This window comes from Nerophis ophidion, linkage group LG15 (assembly GCF_033978795.1).
Source record: "Nerophis ophidion isolate RoL-2023_Sa linkage group LG15, RoL_Noph_v1.0, whole genome shotgun sequence".
Classification (NCBI taxonomy): domain Eukaryota; kingdom Metazoa; phylum Chordata; class Actinopteri; order Syngnathiformes; family Syngnathidae; genus Nerophis; species Nerophis ophidion.
The window spans coordinates 43,480,301-43,499,643 of NC_084625.1; the positions used below are offsets into that span (position 1 = coordinate 43,480,301).

The 19,343-nt window shown below is 32.2% G+C and overlaps 1 protein-coding gene across 2 annotated transcripts in view; it reads left to right on the forward strand.

The window, feature by feature from the left end:
- Positions 1-19,343, forward strand: part of LOC133569680 (tyrosine-protein kinase yes-like) — a 107,889-nt gene that overhangs the window by 37,163 nt on the left and 51,383 nt on the right. The window contains exon 5 of one of the 2 annotated variants that reach the window (XM_061922200.1): positions 8,110-8,437. The exons of the other annotated variant lie outside the window; for it this stretch is intronic. The gene's annotated coding sequence lies outside the window, so the exon portion shown is untranslated. The remainder of the gene's footprint in view (positions 1-8,109; positions 8,438-19,343) is intronic. 2 annotated transcript variants of the gene reach the window in all.

Below are 19,343 nucleotides of genomic sequence, written 5' to 3' on the forward strand. Positions count from 1 at the left end.
AGCTCCACAACCCATGAGGTCACGCGCACATCGTCTGCTACTTCCGGTACAGGCAAGGCTTTTTTATTAGCGACCAAAAGTTGCGAACTTTATCGTGGATGTTCTCTACTAAATCCTTTCAGCAAAAATATGGCAATATCGCGAAAGGATCAAGTATGACACATAGAATGGACCTGCTATCCCTGTTTAAATAAGAAAATCTCATTTCAGTAGGCCTTTAAAGGTAAAAATAATAATATAACATACAAACTCAAGACACTTTTTCATACAGTTCGATAACAGTAAATTATCGTTTACCAGATACCATTAATAAATTCCTTTTTTATTTGAAACGTTTGGTGGAAAAAAACACCTGTTCTGTTATGTAAGTAGAAGTTAGTTTGGTACTAGGAGTTTAAGCGTGCTTGAAAATAGAAATATAACTTCAGTCAATGATTAAAAAAATTTAAGTTTACAAGTTTATCTCACAAAAGTGCCGTTTCGAACGTCTACTTACAGTTTGTGTGAGTAATTCGCTCTGAAAGTGCAATGAGAGGACACGTTGGAACGACCAGGAGCAGAAGGCGGTGTGCTGTGCAGCGCTGCCTCCTAGCGGTGGGAAGAACAAAGTGCACTGTAAGTTTTTATTTATTTTTATTTTTTATTTTTATTAAATCAACATAAAAAAAACACAAGATACGCTTTCAATTATGCATCAACCCCCCAAAAAATCCCCTCCCTCCCCTATTCACACAAAAGGGTTTGTTTCTTTCTGGTTCCCAACCTTTTTTCAGCCAAGGCACATTTTTTGTGTTGAAAAAATCCGGAGGCAGAAATCATTAAAAATCATTAAAAAAACGAAACTCAGTTGACAGTAATAAGTCGTTGTCGCAAATGTTGGATATGACTTTAAACCAGGGGTCACCAACGCGATGCCCGCGGGCACCAGGTTGCCCGTAAGGACCAGATGAGTCGCCCGCTAGCCTGTTCTAAAAATAGCTCAAATAGCAGCACTTACCAGTGAGCTGCCTCTTTTTTTTAAATTGTATTTATTTACTAGCAATCTAGTCTCGGTCTGCTCGACATTTTTAATTCTAAGAGAGACAAAACTCAAATAGAATTTAAAAATCCAAGAAAATATTTTAAAGACTTGGTCTTCACTTGTTTGAATAAATTCATTTATTTTTTTACTTTGCTTCTTATAACTTTCAGAAAGACAATTTTAGAGAAAAAATACAACCTTAAAAATGATTTTAGGATTTTTAAACACATATACCTTTTTACCTTTTAAATTCCTTCCTTTCCTTTCCTGACAATTTAAATCAATGTTCAAGTATTTTTTATTTATTGTAAAGAATAATTAATACATTTTAATTTAATTCTTCATTTTAGATTCAGTTTTTTTGACGAATAATATTTGGGAAATATTTCTTCAAACTTATGATTAAAATTCAAAAAAAATATTCTGGCAAATATAAAAAATCTTTAGAATCAAATTTAAATCTTATTTCAAAGTCTTTAGAATTTCTTTTAAAATTTTTGTTCTGGAAAATCTAGAAGAAATGATTTGTCTTTGTTAGAAATATAGCTTGGTCCAATTTGTTATATATTCTAACAAAGTGCAGATTGGATTTTAACCTATTTAAAACATGTCATCAAAATTCGAAAATTAATCTTAATCAGGAAAATGTACTAATGACGTTCCATAAATTCTTTTTTTGGATTTTTTCAAAAAGATTCGAATTAGCTAGTTTTTCTCTTCCTTTTTTCAGCTGAATTTTGAATTTTAAAGAGACGAAATTGAAGATAAACTATGTTTCAAAATTAAATGTTCATTTTTTTTCCTGTTTTCTCCTCTTTTAAATCGTTCAATTAAGTGTTTTTTTAATCATTTATTCTCTAGAAAAAAACTTTCGTATATTTAAGTGTGTATCAAACTGGTAGCCCTTCGCATTAACCAGTACCCAAGAAGTAGCTCTGGGCTTCAAAAAGGTTGGTGACCCCTGGTTTAAAGCTTAACCAAGCATGCATTACTGTAGCTCTTGTCTCAAAGGAGGTGTACTGTCACCACCTGTCACATCACACCCTGACTTATTTGAAGTTTGTTGCTGTTTTCTTGTTTGTAGTGTTTTAGTTCTTGTCTTGCACTCCTATTTTGGTGGCTATTTCTCTTTTTTTGGTATTTTCCTGTAGCAGTTTTATGTCTTCCTTCGAGCGATATTTCCCGCATCTACTTTGTGTTTATCCTTCTTCGTGGGGACATTGTCGATTGTCATGTCATGTTCAGATGTACATTGCGGACGCCATCTTTGCTCCACAGTAAGTCTTTGCTGTCGTCCAGCATTCTGTTTTCGTTTACTTTGTAGCCAGTTCAGTTTTAGTTTCGTTCTGCATAGCCTTTCCTAAGCTTCAATGCCTTTTCTTAGGGGCACTTTCCTTTTGTTTATTTTTTGTTTAAACATTAGACACCTTTTTACCTGCACGCTGCCTCCAGCTGTTTCCAACATCTACAAAGCAATTAGCTACCTGCTTCCATCTACTGATATGGAAGAGTATTACACGGTTACTCTGCCGAGCTCGAGGCAGCACTGACACTCAACAACAACACATCATTTGGCGACTATACAGTAGTTACTGGTTTGCAAATAATATTTTTACACCAAATAAATGAAATAAGAGGATCTCCCACGGCACACCAGACTGTATCACACGGCACACTAGTGTGCCGCGGCACAGTGGTTGAAAAACACTGACATAGACAACACAGTCTGCAAAGGGACACAGTCCCTGAAGCACACATGATTGTGTGTGCCCCTGGTCCACTAACATTTTCATTAATGACTATTTTTTATGTAATTGTTTTTACTTTCTTTTATATCCAAGAAAATGTTTTTTTTATTTATTTATCTTATTTTATTTTATTTATATAAAAAAAAAAAAAAAAAACAGACCTTATCTTCACCAGACCAGGTTGTTAATGAAATTAGATTTGTTTAAATCAGTGGTTCTCAACCTTTTTTCAGTGATTTACCCCCTGTGAACATTTTTTTAATTCAAGTACCCCCTAATCAGAGCAAAGCATTTTTGATTGAATAAAAAAGAGATAAAGAAATAAAATACAGCACTATGTCATCAGTGTAGGATTTATCAAATTGTATAATAGTGCAAAAATATTGCTCATTTCAAGTAGTCTTTCTTGAACGATTTGGGAAAAAACATATAAAAATAACTAAAAACTTGTTGAAAATAAACAAGTGATTCAACTATAAATAAAGATTTCTACACATAGAAGTAATCATCAACTTAAAGTGCCCTCTTTGGAGATTGTAGTAGTTATGAATAAGAAAATATAATGTATCCAAGTGTCATGATCAGTGGTCCGGATTATGTTTTGTTATTTTTTTTGTAGTTTTGGAGTCTTTTAGTTCCTGTTTACGCTCCATTGTTTAGTTTCCATGACGACTTATGATTTTCACCTGCCTCTTGCGTTCGGGACACACCTGTCTCTAATAAAGAGACCAGTATTTAAGCCTGTCTTTGTCTGTCAGTCAGGGGCGACATTGCTAGTTTTCATGCCACAGTTCATGCTGCTCGTTTTCATGCCACAGTAAGTGTTAGTTTTTGTTTTCATTAGCTAAGTTGTGCCTTCGCCTTGAGCACTTTTTGTTTGTACCCCTTTTATAGTTATATTTAAAATGTTCCTACCTTCAAGCTATGAGTAGTTAAAAATAAAAAAATAATGAATGTCAGTACTTGTAAATTAAGAAAAAATATTGTTTAAGTAGTTATACATTAAGAAAATGTGAGTAGTTATAGTTATAGATTAAGAACATTATGTATGTCAGTAGTTATAAATTAAACAAATCACTATAAACATTTCATAATGTACCTTCATCCCTTTAAATCCAAATTATATTTATTTAATATCAAAACATGCAAATGTATTTGTATCATCTACTCACAATAAATCCTTGTTTATGACATTGTAGCTGAGATAGGCGCCAGCGCCCCCCGCGACCCCGAAAGGGAATAAGCGGTAGAAAATGGATGGATGGATGGATGACAATATATTCGCCGTGGTAATTTCCATAAAATTATAAATGGAATATTTTCTTAGCTAAATGATAATTAATAACCAATTAAATAAACATTTTAGTTCATTTAGCTATTTTAATGATAATTATAATTATGGCTAAAAATATGCAGAATATGGTTTTTAAAAAAATCTTCATTGTTATGTTCCACAGTGTCATTGTTTTTGAACTTTGCAGCAAAAGACGAACTATTATTGACATTTATCACACATTGTTTAGTAGTGTATTTTAAGCATGTGTCTTTATTTTTTCTGGTTCTTAATTGACAGCTTAGCTGTGTATGTAAGTAGAATCAGTTTATATAGCTATAATGTATCTAAATAGTTAAAAATTAAAAACATAATGTGAACAGTCATAGTTAATATACATATATAAAAAAATATATATAAAAAATGATATATTCTCAGTAGTGAAAAATTAAGTAAATTATGTAAGTAGTTATATATTAAACATTAATGCGTGTTAGTACTTGTAAATTAGGTAAATTATGTAGATACGTTGTTATGAATCAAGAAATGTATGTACGTGAGTAGTTATAAATTAAGAAAATAATGTAAGTAGTTGTAGTTATAAATTATAAAAAAATAATGTTCCGATATCCAGGTTGTTATAAATTAAGAAAATTATGTAGGTATGTTATAAAGTAAAAACATAATATATGTAAGTAGTTATTTATCAAGAAAATTATGTATTTTAGTTGTAAATTAAGAAGATAAAGGGACTAAGCGGTAGAAAAATGGATGGATGGATGTAAGTAAAACATAAAGTAGTTATAAACTCACAAAAAAATGTAAGTAGTTATAGCTCTAAATTATTAAAAAAATATATATCTAAGTAGTCATAAATTAAGAAAATTTGTATGTAAGTAGTTATAAATTGTGAAAATTATTTAAATAAATAATATACAATTATTATTGTCATTTTTTACAACCAGTTATAAATTAAGAAAATAATATAGGTAGTTAAAGTTATAAAATTATAATATATTTAAATAGCTATAAATTAAGAAAATTATGTATGTAAGTTGTTATAAATTAAGAAAATTATCTAAGTAAGTAGTTATAAATCAACAAAATAATGTAAGTAGTTGTAGTTATTAGAATAAAATTATGTATCTAAGTAGTTGTAAATTTGGAAAATTGTGTATGCAAGTGGTTATAAATTACAAAAATTAATATATGAAAGTAGTTGTAAATTTAAAAAATAATGCAAGTAGTTATAGTTATACATTTTAAAAATGATGTAGGTAAGTGTTATGAAGTAAAACAAATATATATATGTCATTAGTTGTAAATTAAGAAAGTCATGTCAGTAGTTATGGTTATAAATTTAATATATACATATATAAATATATATATGTCAATACTTGGACTATGAGGTGGTTGTTTTCCCGAGATGCAAGTAAACTTGGACCGCAGATGGCATGAAGGTAAAGACATTTCTTTATTTTAACAATAACTAAAAACAGGAACAAACAAAAAGCGCTCACAATGCAGGTACAAAACTTGGCTATGGGAACAAACAAAAACTTGCACTATGGCATGAGTAACAAAAACAGTTACTGTAAAGAGAAAGGAACATGGGTCTTTTGCATGGAAGGCATAGAAGGAGGTGAAGGAGGTGATGTTGCCAGAGTGAACAACAGAAACAGACAGGCTTAAATAATACTGTGGTGATTAGTGAAAACAGGTGTGAGACTTGAGGACAGGGGCGTGACATGAGGACAAGGTGAAAACTAATGAGTTGGCATGGTAATAAGACAAACAAGGAAGTGCAAAAACTAGAAACAATGGAGTCTTAAGCAAAACGGATCAGAACTATACAAAAACATGAACAGACATGACAATGTACATATATATATATATATATATATATATATATATATATATATATTATATATATATATGTAAGTGTTAGAAAGTAAAAACATAATATATGTATGTAGTTATATATCAAGAAAAGTATGTAAGTAGTTATAAATTATGAAAATGATTTAAATAAATAAAATACAATTATTATCATTGTTTACAAACAGTTATAAAATAAAAAAATAATGTAAGTAGTTATAGTTATAAAACTAATGTATTTAGGTAGCTATGATTTTTAAAAACATTATGAATGTAAGTAGTTATGAATTAACAAAATAATGTAAGTAGTTATAGTTATTAATTAACAAAATTATGTATATAAGTAGTTATACATTTGAAAATTGTGTATTTAAGTAGTTATAAATTACAAAAAAATATGAACGTAGTTATAAATTAAGAAAATGATGTAAGTAGTTGTAAATTTTTAAAAATAATGTAAGTAGTTATAATTATACACTTAAAAAATTATGTAGGTAGGTGTTATAAAGTAAAAAAAAAAAAAAAAAAAAAAAAAAATATATATATATATATATATACGTCCTGGCTATGGGGTTCATGTTTTGTTTTGGTCATGTTCGGTTTGGTTGTTTGGACATTCAGTTCTTGTTCCTGCACTTCCTTGTTTTTCTTATTTCCATAGCAACTCATTAGTTTCCACCTTGTCTTCAAGTCACGCCCATGTCCTCAGTTCTCACACCTGTTAATAATTATCATAGCTATTATTTAAGCCACAGTTACCAGGTAGTCAGCCTGGCAACTTCATATTCCTCAACTGCTTCATGCCATGCTATGCTGTTTATTATTTCTGTCCATGCCACGTAAGTTTTTGGTTTGTTTTATGCCACAGTTAATGTCTTTTGATTATTTTGTTAATAGTCATGCCTTTGTACTAGTCATTTGTTTTCAGTAGTCAAGTTTTTTTCTCCGCCATTGTGCGCGCCATTTGTTTGCCTCTTTGTTAGTTGTAGTGTTTAATAAATAAAAATGTACTTACACTCTCGCCTGGCTCGTGCCAATTTTCCTTTGCGTCGGAGAAACATACTATCCCATAGTCCAAGTCCTGACGGATATATATATATATATATACATATATTAGGGCTGTGAATCTTTGGGTGTCCCACGATTCGATTCAATATCGATTTTTGGGGTCACGATTCGATAATATGTCGATTTTTTTCGATTCGATTCTCGATTCAAAAACGATATTTTTCCAATTCAAAACGGTTCTGTATTCATTTAATACATAGGATTTCAGCAGGATCTACCCCAGTCTGCTGACATGCTAGCAGAGTAGTAGATTTAAAAAAAAAAAAAAAAAAGCTTTTATAATTGTAAAGGACAATGTTTTATCAACTGATTCCAATAATGTAAATTTGTTTTAACTATTAAACGAACCAAAAATATGACTTATTTTATCTTTGTGAAAACATTGGACACAGTGTGTTGTCAAGCTTATGAGATGCGATGCAAGTGTAAGCCACTGTGTTCTTTTTTTAATTATTTTTATCAATGTCTAATGATAATGTCAATGAGGGATTTTTAATCACTGCTATGCTGAAATTATAACTAATATTGATACTGTTGTTGATAATATTCATTTTTGTTTCATTACTTATGATTTTTTTCTGTGTCGCCTCTCAATTGCTCTGTTTATTGCAGTTCTGAGTGTTGCTGGGTCAGGTTTGGTTTTGGAATTGGATTGCATTTTTATGGTATCGCTGTGTAGTGGTTTGGTAGATTGACTTAAAAAAAAAAAAATTAAATGAAAAAAAATAAATCGATTTTTTTTAAAAATGAGAATCGATTCAATTCATATTCGAATCGATTTTTTCCCACACCCCTAATATATATATATATATATATGTATATATATATATATACATATACAGTATATGTCAGTAAATTATGTATGTCAGTATTTATAAATTAAGAAAATGTCCGTAGTTATAAAAAATTATAATGACGATAAATAAATAAAATAGTAAATCATAATTATGATCATTATAATAATTATAATTATTAGTAGACTAGGTGCAGGTTGTAGTCGCGCTAGACAGCCGGTAGAGGGAAGTGTGGGTCTAGCTATATCCCATTTTAACGCCTTTATTATGGCCGAAGTCTCCTCCTCGTTTTCCCCCCCTTATTGTGCATCATTGTGTGTCCTGCAGCGGCGGCAGCAGCAGCAGCAGCAGCGGGCCTGCTGATGCAAATGTCGGCGGTCACATCGGTGGTGGTCGGGCTCGGTTCGGACATGGCGTTCGATGCAAGTTTAAGGGCTGCAAAGTAGCTGCACAAAGAGCTGGAGTACTTTTTTTTTCGTGTTCGTGTACGCCTTCGGCTGCCATGCTGGTGTTTTTTTGGATCTCCTTCATCGGATTTAAGTTGAAGCGAGGATGAAGCGTAGTAGCCATAATGTCATCTTGTCTTTCTGCTTGAGAGCCAGCAAAGAGCACAGAGGAAAGCGCCAGTAAAGAGACGGGAGGTGGCTTTTAAAAGGTAAGACGCAAAAAGTGGTGTTTTTGTCAGATGATGATGGGCCTGTTGTCATTTAATTCCTACCTGATTATTCATGCTGATAACAGCCAGGTCCATCAATGCCTGCTAAGGTGAATTTGGTAAGAAAAATTGGGACGAATTGGCCCCTCAGGTGCATCATCAGTCACCTTTGACCTTGTTACACGAATTCATGCAAGAAGCATTACTGTATTATTAATACATTGAATATTTTCATAGATAAAGCATACAAACAGTTTCATAGCTGCTAAATATGCATTTTTTTTCAACATAACTAGCATATTTTTTGGATTATAAATCGCTCCGGAGTATAAATCGCACCGGCCGAAAATGCATAATAAAGAAGGAAAAAAACATATATAAGTCACACTGGAGTATAAGTCGCATTTTTGGGGCAAATTCATTTGATAAAATCCAACACCAAGAATAGACATTTGAAAGGAAATTAAAAATATATTAAGACGAGTGAACTACCTATTTTTCGGGCTATAAATCGCTCCAGAGTATAAAATCGCACCGGCCGAAAATGCATAATAAAGAAGGAAAAAAACATATATAAGTCGCACTCGAGTATACGTCACATTTTTGGGGGGAAATTTATTTGATAAAATCCAACACAAAGAATAGACATTTTAAAGGCAATTTAAAATAAATAAAAACTAGTGAACTACTGTATTTTTCGGACTATAAATTGCTCCGGAGTATAAGTCGCGCCGGCCGACAATGCATAATAAAGAAGGAAAAAAACATATATAAGTCGTACTCGAGTATACGTCACATTTTTTGGGGGAAATTTATTTGATAAAATCCGCCACAAGGAATAGACATTTTAAAGGCAATTTAAAATAAATAAAAACTAGTGAATTACTGTATTTTTCGGGCTATAAGTCGCTCCAGAGTATAAAATCGCACCGGCCGAAAAGGCATAATAAAGAAGGAAAAAAACATATATAAATCGCACTCGAGTATACGTCACATTTTTTGGGGGAAATTTATTTGATAAAATCCGACACCAAAAATAGACATTTCAAAGGCAATTTAAAATAAAAATCAAGACTAGTGAACTACCTTATTTTTCGGATTATAAATCGCTCCGGTGTATAAGTTGCACCGGCCGAAAATGCATAATAAAGAAGGAAAAAAACATGTATATGTCGCACTCGAGTATACGTCGCATTTTTCGGGGGAAATTTATTTGATAAAATCCAACACCAAGATTAGACATTTTAAAGGCAATTTAAAACAAATAAAGACAAGTGAACTACTGTATTTTTCGGACTATAAATCGCTCCGGAGTATAAATCGCACCGGCCGAAAATGCATAATAAAGAAGGATAAAAAACATATATAAGTCGGACTGGAGTATGAGTCGCATTTTTGTGGGCAATTTTTTTTGATAAAATCCGACACAAAGAATAGACATTTGTAAGGCAATTTTAAAATAAATAGAGACTAGTGAACTACTGTATTTTTCAGGTTATAAGTCGCTCCGGAGTATAAGTCGCACCGGCCGAAAATGCATAATAAAGAAGGAAAAAAACATATATAAGTCGCACTCGAGTATACGTCACATTTTTTGGGGGAAATTTATTTGATAAAATCCAACACCAAAAATAGACATTTCAAAGGCAATTTGAAATAAATAAAGACTAGTGAACTACTGTATTTTTCGGGCTATAAATCGCTCCGGAGTATAAATCTCACCGGCCGAAAATGCATAATAAAGAAGAATAAAAAACATATATAAGTCGGACTGGAGTATAAGTCGCATTTTTGGGGGCAAATTTTTTTGATGAAATCCAACACCAAGAATAGACTTTTGAAAGGCAATTTTAAAATAGAGACTAGTGAACTACTGTATTTTTCAGGTTATAAGTCGCTCCGGAGTATAAGTCGCACCGGCCGAAAATGCATAATGAAGAAGGAAAAAAACATATATAAGTCGCACTCGAGTACACGTCACATTTTTGGAGGAAATTTATTTGATAAAATCCGACACAAAGAATAGACATTTTAAAGGCAATTTAAGATAAATAAAGACTAGTGAACTACTGTATTTTTCGGACTATAAATCACTCCGGAGTATAAGTCGCACCGGCCGACAATGCATAATAAAGAAGGAAAAAAATATATATAAGTCGCACTCGAGTATACGTCACATTTTTGGGGGGAAATTTATTTGATAAAATCCAACACCAAAAATAGACATTTCAAAGGCAATTTAAAATAAAAATCAAGACTAGTGAACTACCTTATTTTTCGGATTAGAAATCGCTCCGGTGTATAAGTTGCACCGGCCGAAAATGCATAATAAAGAAGGAAAAAAACATATATAAGTCGCACTCGAGTATACGTCACATTTTTGGGGGGAAATTTATTTGATGAAATCCAACACAAAGAATAGACATTTTTAAGGAAATTTTAAATAAATAAAAACTAGTGAACTACTGTATTTTTCGGGCTATAAGTCCGGGCTATAAGTCGCTCCAGAGTATAAAATTGCACCGGCCGACAATGCATAATAAAGAAGGAAAAAAACATATATAAGTCGCACTCGAGTATACGCCACATTTTCTGGGGGAAATTTATATGATAAAATCCAACACCAAAAATAGACATTTCAAAGGCAATTTAAAATAAAAATCAAGACTAGTGAACTACCTTATTTTTCGGATTATAAATCGCTCCGGTGTATAAGTTGCACCGGCCGAAAATGCATAATAAAGAAGGAAAAAAACATATATAAGTCGCACTCGAGTATATGTCGCATTTTTTGGGGGAAATTTATTTGATAAAATCCAACACCAAGAATAGACATTTTAAGGGCAATTTAAAATAAATAAAGACTAGTGAACTACTGTATTTTTCGGACTATAAATCGCTCCGGAGTATAAATCGCACCGGCCGAAAATGCATAATAAAGAAGAATAAAAAACATATATAAGTCGGACTGGAGTATAAATCGCATTTTTGGGGGAGAATTTTTTTGATAAAATCCAACACCAAGAATAGACTTTTGTAAGGCAATTTTAAAATAGAGACTAGTGAACTACTGTATTTTTCGGACTAAAAAATCGCTCCGTAGTATAAGTCGCACCGGCCGAAAATGCATAATAATGAAGGAAAAAAACGTATATAAGTCGCACTCGAGTATACGTCACATTTTTGGGGGGAAATTTATTTGATAAAATCCAACACAAAGAATAGACATTTGAAAGGCAATTTTAAAATAAATAGAGACTAGTGAACTACTGTATTTTTCAGGTTATAAGTCGCTCCGGAGTACAAGTCGCACCGGCCGAAAATGCATAATAAAGAAGAATAAAAAACATATATAAGTCGGATTGGAGTATAAGTCGCATTGTTGGGGGCAAATTTATTTGATCAAATCCAACACCAAAAATAGACATTTCAAAGGCAATTTAAAATAAAAATCAAGACTAGTGAACTACCTTATTTTTCGGATTATAAATCGCTCCGGTGTATAAGTTGCACCGGCCGAAAATGCATAATAAAGAAGGAAAAAAACATATATAAGTCGTACTCGAGTATACGTCACATTTTTGGGGGGAAATTTATTTGATGAAATCCAACACAAAGAATAGACATTTTAAAGGCAATTTAAAATAAATAAAAACTAGTGAACTACTGTATTTTTCGAGCTATAAGTCGCTCCAGAGTATAAAATCGCACCGGCCGAAAATGCATAATAAAGAAGGAAAAAAACATATAAGTCGCACTCGAGTATACGTCGCATTTTTGGGGGGAAATTTATTTGATAAAATCCAACACAAAGAATAGACATTTTAAAGGCAATTTAAAATAAATAAAAACTAGTGAACTACTGTATTTTTCGGGCTATAAATCGCTCCAGAGTATAAAATCGCACCGGCCGAAAATGCATAATAAAGAAGGAAAAAAACATATATAAGTCGCACTCGAGTAGACGTCACATTTTTGGGGGGAAATTTATTTGATAAAATCCAACACCAAAAATAGACATTTCAAAGGCAATTTAAAATAAAAATCAAGACTAGTGAACTACCTTATTTTTCGGATTATAAATCGCTCTGGTGTATAAATTGCACCGGCCGAAAATGCATAATAAAGAAGGAAAAAAACATATATGAGTCGCACTCGAGTATACGTCGCATTTTCTGGGGGAAATTTATTTGATAAAATCCAACACCAAGAATAGACATTTTAAAGGCAATTTAAGATAAATAAAGACTAGTGAACTACTGTATTTTTCGGACTATAAATCGCTTCGGAGTATAAATCGCACCAGCCGAAAATGCATAATAAAAAAGAATAAAAAACATATATAAGTCGGATTGGAGTATAAGTCGCATTTTTGGGGGCAAATTTTCTTGATAAAATCCGACACTAAGAATAGACTTTTGTAAGGCAATTTTAAAATAAAGACTAGTGAACAACCTTATTTTTCGGACTATAAATCGCTCCGGTGTATAAGTCACACCAGCCGAAAATGCATAATAAAGAAGGAAAAAAACATATATAAGTCGCACTCGAGTATACGTCACATTTTTGGGGGGAAATTTATTTGATAAAATCCAACACAAAGAATAGACTTTTGAAAGGCAATTTTAAAATAAATAGAGACTAGTGAACTACTGTATTTTTCAGGTTATAAGTCGCTCCGGAGTACAAGTCGCACCGGCCGAAAATGCATAATAAAAAAGAATAAAAAACATATATAAGTCGGATTGGAGTATAAGTCGCATTTTTGGGGGCAAATTTTCTTGATAAAATCCAACACCAAGAATATACTTTTGAAAGGCAATTTTAAAATAAATAGAGACTAGTGAACAACTGTATTTTTCAGGTTATAAGTCGCTCCGGAGTATAAGTCGCACCGGTCGAAAATGCATAATAAAGAAGGAAAAAAACGTATATAAGTCGCACTCGAGTATACGTCACATTTTTGGGGGGAAATTTATTTGATAAAATCCAACACCAAGAAAAGACATTTTAAAGGCAATTTAAAATAAATAAAAACTAGTGAACTACTGTATTTTTCGAGCTATAAGTCGCTCCAGAGTATAAAATCGCACCGGCCGAAAATGCATAATAAAGAAGGAAAAAAACATATAAGTCGCACTCGAGTATACGTCACATTTTTGGGGGAATTTATTTGATAAAATCCAACACAAAGAATAGACATTTTAAAGGCAATTTAAAATAAATAAAAACTAGTGAACTACTGTATTTTTCGAGCTATAAGTCGCTCCAGAGTATAAAATCGCACCGGCCGACAATGCATAATAAAGAAGGAAAAAAACATATATAAGTCGCACTCGAGTATACGTCACATTTTCTGGGGGAAATTTATTTGATAAAATCTAACACCAAAAATAGACATTTCAAAGGCAATTTAAAATAAAAATCAAGACTAGTGAACTACCTTATTTTTCGGATTATAAATCGCTCCGGTGTATAAGTTGCACCGGCCGAAAATGCATAATAAAGAAGGAAAAAAACAAAAAAAGTCGCACTCGAGTATACGTCACATTTTTGGGGGGAAATTTATTTGATGAAATCCAACACAAAGAATAGACATTTTAAAGGCAATTTAAAATAAATGAAAACTAGTGAACTACTGTATTTTTCGGACTATAAATCGCTCCGTAGTATAAGTCGCACCGGCCGAAAATTTATAATATAGAAGGAAAAAAATATATTTAAGTCGCACTCGAGTATACGTCGCATTTTTGGGGGGAAATTTATTTGATAAAATCCAACACAAAGAATAGACATTTTAAAGGCAATTTAAAATAAAAATCAAGACTAGTGAACTACCTTATTTTTCGGATTATAAATCGCTCCGGTGTATAAGTTGCACCGGCCGAAAATGCATAATAAAGAAGGAAAAAAACATATATAAGTCGCACTCGAGTATACGTCGCATTTTTGGGGGGAAATTTATTTGATAAAATCCAACACAAAGAATAGACATTTTAAAGGCAATTTTAAAATAAATAAAAACTAGTGACCTACTGTATTTTTCGGACTATAAATCGCTCCGGTGTATAAGTCGCGCCGGCCGACAATGCATAATAAAGAAGGAAAAAAATATATATAAGTCGCACTCGAGTATACGTCACATTTTTTGGGGGAAATTTATTTGATAAAATCTAACACCAACAATAGACATTTCAAAGGCAATTTAAAATAAAAATCAAGACTAGTGAACTACCTTATTTTTCGGATTATAAATCGCTCCGGTGTATAAGTTGCACCGGCCGAAAATGCATAATAAAGAAGGAAAAAAACATATATGAGTCGCACTCGAGTGTACGTCGCATTTTTGGGGGGAAATTTATTTGATAAAATCCAACACCAAGAATAGACATTTTAAAGGCAATTTAAGATAAATAAAGACTAGTGAACTACTGTATTTTTCGGACTATAAATCGCTTCGGAGTATAAATCGCACCAGCCGAAAATGCATAATAAAGAAGAATAAAATACATATATAAGTCCCACAAGAGTATAAGTCGCATTTTTGGGGGCAAATTTCTTTGATAAAATCCGACACTAAGAATAGACTTTTGTAAGGCAATTTTAAAATAAAGACTAGTGAACAACCTTATTTTTCGGATTATAAATCGCTCCGGTGTATAAGTCCTACCAGCCGAAAATGCATAATAAAGAAGGAAAAAAACATATATAAGTCGCACTCGAGTATACGTCACATTTTTTGGGGGAAATTTATTTGATAAAATCCAACACCAAAAATAGACTTTTGAAAGGCAATTTTAAAATAAATAGAGACTAGTGAACTACTGTATTTTTCAGGTTATAAGTCGCTCCGGAGTACAAGTCGCACCGGCCGAAAATGCATAATAAAGAAGAATAAAAAACATATATAAGTCGGATTGGAGTATAAGTCGCATTTTTGGGGGCAAATTTTCTTGATAAAATCCAACACCAAGAATATACTTTTGAAAGGCAATTTTAAAATAAATAGAGACTAGTGAACTACTGTATTTTTCAGGTTATAAGTCGCTCCGGAGTATAAGTCGCACCGGTCGAAAATGCATAATAAAGAAGGAAAAAAACGTATATAAGTCGCACTCGAGTATACGTCACATTTTTGGGGGGAAATTTATTTGATAAAATCCAACACCAAGAAAAGACATTTTAAAGGCAATTTAAGATAAATAAAGACTAGCGAACTACTGTATTTTTCGGACTATAAATCGCTCCGGAGTATAAGTCGCACCGGCCGAAAATGCATAATAAAGAAGAGCAAAACACATATATAAGTCGCACAAGAGTATAAGTCGCATTTTTGGGGGTACATTTTTTTTATAAAATCCGACACCAAGAATAGACATTTGAAAGGCAATTTAAAATAAATAAAGAATAGTGAACAAGAGGCTGAATAAGTGAACGTTATATGAGGCATAAATAACCAACTGAGAAGGTGCCTGGTATGTTAACGTAACATATTATGGTAAGAGTCATTCAAATAACTATAACATATAGAACATGCTATACGTTTACCAAACAATCTGTATTGCAAGAGGCCCATAATAAGACAAATAGTGCACTTTAATACAAATATTTTTGTGTAGAAATAATTCAAAAGTGCGCTCCATTCACCAACCATGTTACGAAAACGATACTCTAAATACATAATGTAGAGCAGGGGTCACCAACCTTTATGAAACCAAGAGCTTCTTGGGTACTGATTAATGTGAAGGGCTACCAGTTTGATACACACTTAAATAAATTGCCAGAAATAGCCAATGTGCTCAATTTACCTTTAATAAATAAATCTATATATATAAAAAAAAATTGTATTTCTGTCTGTCATTCCGACGTACATTTTATTTCCTTTTTATGGAAGGTTTTTTTGTTGAGAATAAATGATGAAAAAAACACTTAATTGAACAGTTTAAAAGAAGAGAAAACAGGGGAAAAAAGAAAATTTAATTTTGAAACATAGTTTATCTTCAATTTTGACTCTTTAAAATTCAACTGAAAAAAAGAAGTGTAAAACTAGCTAATTCGAATATTTTTGAAAAAATTAAAAAAAAGAATTTATGGAACATCATAAGTAATTTTTCCTGATTAAGATTCATTTTAGAATTTTGATGACATGTTTTAAATAGGTTAAAATCCAATCTGCACTTTGTTAAAATATATAACAAATTGGACCAAGCTATATTTCTAACAAAGACAAATCATTATTTCTTCTAGATTTTCCAGAACAAAAATTTTAAAATAAATTCAAAAGACTTTGAAATAAGATTTAAATTTGATTCCACAGATTTTCTAGATTTGCCAGAATATTTTTTTTTAATTTTAATCATAAGTTTAAAGAAAGATTTCACAAATATTTTTTGTCGAAAAAACAGAAGCTAAAATGAAGAATTAAATTAAGATGTATTTATTATTCTTTACAATAAAAAATAAATTTACTTGAATATTGATTTAAATTGTCAGGAAAGAAGAGGAAAGAATTTAAAAGGTAAAAAGGTATATGTGTTTAAAAATCCTAAAATCATTTTTAAGGTTGTATTTTTTCTCTAAAATTGTCTTTCTGATAGTTATAAGAAGCAAAGTAAAAAAAATAAATGAATTTATTCAAACAAGTGAAGACCAAGTCTTTAAAATAATTTCTTGGATTTTCAAGTTCTATTTGAGTTTTGTCTCTCTTAGAATTAAAAATGTCGAGCAAAGCAAGACCAGCTTGCTAGTACATAAATAAAATTTAAAAAATAAAGGCAGCTCACTGGTAAGTGCTGTTTTTTGAGCTATTTTTAGAACAGGCCAGCGGGCAACTCATCTGGTCCTTACGGGCGACCTGGTGCCCGCGGGCACTGTGTTGGTGACCCGTGATGTAGAGAACATACAAACTCATAAGTGAATCAAGACTGGCTTAACTATGAAGAAAACTTGTCAATACTTGGACTATGAGGTGGTTGTTTTCCCGAGATGCAAGTGAACTTGGACTGGAGATGGCATGAAGGTAAAGACATATTTTATTTTAACACCATAACTTCACAAAAAAAAGGCAAACAAAAGGCGCGCACAATGGCGGTACAAAAACTAGGCTGTGAAAACAAAACTCGCCCTAAGGCAAAACTATGAAAATAAAACATATACTTGCACTGTGGCATAAATAACAAGAAAACTTACTTGGAACGGAACGAGAACGGGACATGGATCATTGGCATGGATTACAAGGTGCGTAGCAGGTGATGGAGGGGGATGTTGCCAGAATGAACGACAGAAAGAGACAGGCTTATATAATACTGTGGTGACTAGTGTAAACAGGTGTGAGACATGAGGACAGGTGAAAACTAATGGGTGGTCATGGTGACAAAACAAACCAGGAAGTGCAAAAACAGGAACTGAGTGGCCAAAAAAACAAACAGAACATGACTAAAACAAAACATGATCACATAGACAAGAAAAATCTGTTGTATTCATTGTTGTAAAGTGTCTTACAATTACAAGATCAGAACCGGCAGTGGACAAATATCTTAGTGGTTGCTATGAATTGCTTCTTCCTACTCCCTTTCGAACACGTCATAAAGAAAAATGAGCACATGTAATTATTTCACGATGTATCACATTATATCTACTTACATTTCTGAAATATATTAAACCATAACCATACAAAATAAAAGAGAAGACCTAATCCAGGCCACAAATATGTCAGATATGCTTTTAAAAATCTGTGGTCGAGTGAAGCTGCAATGTTTGAAGCACAACGTGGTGAAGGACGACTGGAAAAGGAAGAATTGGTTACATTTAGGGTTGTCCCGATAATAACATTTTGGTACTGGTACCAAAATGTATTTCGATACTTTTCGATACTTTTCTAAATAAAAGGGGACCACAAAAAATGTCATTATTGGCTTTATTTTAAGAAAAAATCTTAGGGTACATTAAACATATGTTTGTCCTTAAATAGAATAGTGAACATACTAGACAACTTGTCTTTTAGTAGTAAGTAAACAAACAAAGGCTCCTAATTTAATCTGCTGACACATGCAGTTACATATTGTGTCATTTGTTATTCCATTATTTTGTTCAAATTATGAGGGACAAACTGTAAAAATGAATTATTAATCCTCTTGTTCATTTCCGGTTCAATATCTGATTATTTTCTCTTTTTGCATGTACTATCTACACTTAAAATGTAATAGTAACTTATACTTCTGTTGTTTGATACTTTGCATTAGTTTTGGATGATACCACAAATTTTAGGTATCGATTCGATACCAAGTAGTTACAGGATCATTCATTGGTCACATTTAAAGTCCTCATGTGGCCAAGGACATATTTCCTGAGTTTATAAACATAATATAAATTTTAAAAAAAGGAAAAAAAGATACGCTATTGTACTTGGTATCATAACATTGGATATCAGGGGTAGATCCACCCATGGCATTATTTTACATTCATGCACGCTAGCTTTTATTAGTTGTGTTTCGATTGATTGAAACTTTTATTAGTAGATTGCACAGTACAGTACATATTCCGTACAATTGACCACTAATATCCGAAAAAGTTTTTCAACTTGTTTATCCACGTTTATCAATTCATGGTAGATGTGTTCTGGTTGCAGGAGGGAGTTGTGACGGCACAGAACCACAAGGGGGCAATATTTCTCTATGTGTTTATGTTATTTATATATATGTATATATATATATATATATATATATATATATATATATATATATATATATATATATCCATTTACTACCGCTTATTCCCGTTGGGGTCGCGGGGGGCCGATGGTGCCTATCTCAGCTACAATCGGGCGGAAGGCGGGTACACCCTGGACAAGTCGCCACCTCATCGCTGGGCCAACACAGACAACATTCACACTCACACACTAGGGCAA